Source organism: Ylistrum balloti, unplaced genomic scaffold (assembly GCF_031769215.1).
Source record: "Ylistrum balloti isolate Yb309-2 unplaced genomic scaffold, AGI_CSIRO_Ybal_v1 Utg369624, whole genome shotgun sequence".
Lineage (NCBI taxonomy): Eukaryota > Metazoa > Mollusca > Bivalvia > Pectinida > Pectinidae > Ylistrum > Ylistrum balloti.
Window position 1 is genome coordinate 635,743 of NW_026781893.1, and position 5,349 is coordinate 641,091.

Genomic DNA, 5,349 nt, shown 5'->3' on the forward strand with positions numbered 1-5,349 from the left:
TGAACGAAGATCAATGTTAGTATCCTGTGGTCAATATCTACCTCTGAACGAAGATCAATGTTAGTATCCTGTGGTCAATACCTACCTCTGAACGAAGTCAATGTTAGTATCCTGTGGTCAATATCTACCTCCGAACGGAGATCAATGTTACTTTCATGTGTTCAATATCCACTTCCGAACCTCTGAACGGAGATCAATGTTAGTATCTTGTGGTCAATAACTACCTCTGAACGGAGATCAATGTTAGTATCCTGTGGTCAATATCTACCTCTGAACGAAGATCAATGTTAGTATCCTGTGGTCAATATCTACCTCTGAACGAAGTCAATGTTAGTAGCATATGGTCAATATCTACCTCTGAACGAAGTCAATGTTAGTATCCTGTGGTCAATATCTACCTCTGAACGGAGATCAATGTTAGTATCCTGTGGTCAATATCTACCTCTGAACGGAGATCAATGTTAGTATCCTGTGGTCAATATCTACCTCTGAACGAAGTCAATGTTAGTATCCTGTGGTCAATATCTACCTCTGAACGGAGATCAATGTTAGTATCCTGTGGTCAATACCTACATTAAAAACAAAGTCAATGTTACTTTCATGTGTTCAATATCCACTTCCGAACCTCTGAACGAAGATCAATGTTCGTATCCTGTGGTCAATACCTACCTCTGAACGAAGATCAATGTTAGTATCCTGTGGTCAATATCTACCTCTGAACGGAGATCAATGTTAGTATCCTGTGGTCAATATCTACCTCTGAACGAAGTCAATGTTAGTATCCTGTGGTCAATATCTACCTCTGAACGAAGTCAATGTTACTTTCATGTGTTCAATATCCACCTCCGAAACAAAGTCAATGTTACTTTCATGTGTTCAATATCCACTTCCGAACCTCTGAACGAAGATCAATGTTAGTATCCTGTGGTCAATATCTACCTCTGAACGGAGATCAATGTTAGTATCCTGTGGTCAATATCTACCTCTGAACGGAGATCAATGTTAGTATCCTGTGGTCAATATCTACCTCTGAACGGAGATCAATGTTAGTATCCTGTGGTCAATATCTACCTCTGAACGAAGATCAATGTTAGTATCCTGTGGTCAATAACTACCTCTGAACGAAGATCAATGTTAGTATCCTGTGGTCAATATCTACCTCTGAACGAAGTCAATGTTAGTATCCTGTGGTCAATATCTACCTCTGAACGGAGATCAATGTTAGTATCCTGTGGTCAATATCTACCTCTGAACGAAGTCAATGTTAGTAGCATATGGTCAATACCTACCTCTGAACGAAGATCAATGTTAGTATCCTGTGGTCAATATCTACCTCTGAACGAAGGAAGGTCAGTGTTAGTATCATATGGTCAATATCTACCTCTAAACGAAAGTCAATATCTACCTCCTACGTTTACCAACAAATGACCAATGTTTGATGTGTCTCGGGGGGTTTTCGGGGCCACTTTGTTCATTTTTATTTTAGATTATAATAGGTATCCCATTCATCTTTAATGTATTTTATTGAGCGTTCAATTAAGACAAAGAGGAACGCTTACGTAGACGTCCAATACTTAATATCAAACATAGGACACTAGAGTGTTGTAACAAACGAGACTCATTTTGGATATGTAACAATGAATCAACAGTAATGACAATCACATGTCTCAAGCATTATTACAACGATGTCTCGGTAATATACTTACTTCAATAGAAAGACTTGGTCAATGTTTTCTTGTATCAGAATTAAAACCTCTTAGCTACCAGTCGCAATGGCGACAGGAGGTGACCTCCACCATCGTACCATCTTGTTGGAACATCATCAGCATTTGCCTAGAAACCGTAACTGGCTATACTCGTGATGTTTAATGACCTTGATCCATGAATGCAGGTATTAGTGTCGGTACCATCGTCTCACGTATTTTCGTTCCGATGGACTTGTAAACATGGACATCAATCACTTGATAATTAAAGCAAAATTAAACAAGATTGTAAACACATTTTTAAAGTAATGATCTTATCAAATCTAAATCATGTGTTTTCTTTAACTGGCAGACAGTTTAAATCCAATCAAATGTTCGTACCGTGTAGCTCTTGCGCTCGTTAATGAGATTCTACTATATGAACCTCGTATATGTCAGCCTATGTTCGTCTTGTACTTATGCCTCTATCATACCCCATGTATAATATTGTACAAATACAAAATATAACGTATTTCTTTTATTTCTACAATTAATGTTTTAATACTATTTTAGTCTACCATTTCTTTCAGTCTACTATTTCTACTATTCTATTCTGTCACTACAGTCTAGTTGTTTTCCTTCTCTTTTATTTTTTACGATTTTAATCTATTATTTTTACCATCTACAATTTATGCAATTCCAGTGTATTTATACTACTGTACTGTATTTATACTATTCCAGTGTATTTATACAATTCCAGTGTATTTATACTACTGTACTGTATTTATACTATTCCAGTGTATTTATACTATTCTACTGTATTTATACAATTCCAGTGTATTTATACTATTCTACTGTATTTATACAATTCCAGTGTATTTATACTATTCTACTGTATTTATACAATTCCAGTGTATTTATACTATTCCAGTGTATTTATACTATTCTACTGTATTTATACTTTTCCAGTGTATTTATACAATTCCAGTGTATTTATACTACTGTACTGTATTTATACTATTCTAGTGTATTTATTCCAGTGTATTTATACTATTCTAGTGTATTTATACTATTCTAGTGTATTTATTCCAGTGTATTTATACTATTCTAGTGTATTTTATACTAGTGTATTTATCTAGTGTATTTATACTATTCTACTGTATTTATTCCAGTGTATTTATACTATTCTAGTGTATTTATACTATTCTAGTGTATTTATACTATTCTAGTGTATTTATTCCAGTGTATTTATACTATTCTAGTGTATTTATACTATTCTAGTGTATTTATACTATTCTACTGTATTTATTCCAGTGTATTTATACTATTCTAGTGTATTTATACTATTCTAGTGTATTTATACTATTCTACTGTATTTATTCTAGTGTATTTATACTATTCTAGTGTATATATACTATTCTAGTGTATTTATACTAGTGTATTTATTTATTCTAGTGTATTTATACTATTCTAGTGTATTTATACTATTCTACTGTATTTATTCTAGTGTATTTATACTATTCTAGTGTATTTATACTATTCCAGTGTATTTATACTATTCTAGTGTATTTATACAATTCTAGTGTATTTATACTATTCTACTGTATTTATACTATTCCAGTGTATTTATACTATTCTAGTGTATTTATACTATTCTAGTGTATTTATTCCAGTGTATTTATACTATTCTAGTGTATTTATACTATTCTACTGTATTTATTATTCCAGTGTATTTATACTATTCTAGTGTATTTTTATTCTAGTGTATTTATTCCAGTGTATTTATACTATTCCAGTGTATTTATACTATTCTAGTGTATTTATTCCAGTGTATTTATACTATTCTAGTATATTTATTCCAGTGTATTTATACTATTCTTCTGTATATACTATAGTATATTTCAAACTTTTGTTTCTATCATTATGATAGATCCATAGACTCGTGTTTTTACACATGATGACGTTTAAAAACCAAAACATCGTTTAAATTTTAATGGCTAAGACAGCTTATCCCTCATCACCAATCACTGATCGACCTATACTATGTACTCCATGGATAAAGAAACGCAGGGTAAACTTTGAAGATGATTCCAGGCAAGACGTCGAGTATCATGGTCAACATTGGTCAGTAAGAATGAAGATTATTCCAGAACAAACTGCAAATTCAACTATTTGCATCTGGTAAGTGATTTAGGAGTAATTTAAGGGAATTAAAGGACAACTCTGAAATCTGAAATCGAAATGGACTGACTATAGGAGTTGGCTAGTCAATACCGAAGATGTCCTTACTCGCTCTCTCCACGGTCCTGATATTACTAGGCATGGGGTTCATGAGTGAGTTTATCTTCCTCATTGGGATGTTGGTCCATTTTTTAAAGAGGACTGCTCTCAGCTGGGTCAGAGTAACAAGGGGAGGCTGGCATCATCGAACCTGTCTATCCAACTGGTCCCACAAGTGCTCAATAGGAGATAGGTCGGGGCTGTATGGCGGACAGTCCAGTGGGTTGATATTGATGTTAGTGAGTAAGTCGCGACAGATCCTCGCTACATGGGAAGAGCCTTTTCCTGCTGGAATGTGAGGTTGTTTTTCTGCAATGATGGGACAACATGGGATCGGAGGATCGTATCTCTATACCTAGCAGCAGTTGCATTACCAGCTACCACAACCAGTGAGGATTTTACTCCATGTGAAATTTTCCCCGACACCATAACCGACCCACCCTGAAACCTATCCGTCTCTCCTACGCAGTAATCGGCAAAACGTTCTCCACGACGTCGGTATACACGACGTCGACCGTCTGCTCGAAACAGTGAGAACCGAGACTCATCAGTAAGCAAGACTCGCCTCCACTGCCTCGATAGGTACATGCTAGGTACATGTGCTGCCACCCAAGCCATACGACGCTGGCGACGAGCAGCGGTAAAGGACAGATCTACAAACGGGTGATGTGCCCGCAGACCAACTTCCTGCAATCGTTTCACAGTTTTTGCATGGATAAGACGGTTATGAGTACCTATAGCAGATTCAGTGACAGTAAGATGCCGATAGCACAATGTGCGAGGCGAGTTAACCTGTCCTGAAGTTGTGACGTCACGTGCGGAAACCCAGACCTAGGTATGTCAGCAATTCACCCAGTTTCCCGTCAACGTCTAACAAGACGTTCTATAGTGCAAATATGGACACGGAAATGTCTGGCAACCTGTATTTGCCTTTGACCTTGCACAATCATCGCAATGGCCTGACACCTCTAAACTTCCGTCAGCCATGCCATTGTTTAATGCTATCAGAAATTAATCAAAATATCGGAAAATGAGGTGTCTCTATGAAGACTACCTAATGGTATGACGAGCAGTGTAACTCAATGTCACAACACTGGCGTGCACGAGATTTTCCAGTTTCGTGATTTCTCCGGGAGACATCATTGTCACGCAATACAATAATGCAACATTCGATACAGGACCACGTGCACTGCACCTATAAAGTTACTTGACCGATTTTCATTGTTTTGATCAACTTGTTCGCATGATATTGCAAATAATGTCACCTTGTGTTTCTTTATCCCGTGAGTATATTTATTAAGATCGGTGAAATGTACATGCATGGAAAGCGCTATTGTTGAACTTTTCTGTTGGAAACTGATGAATACGGATGAGCATATAAGCCATG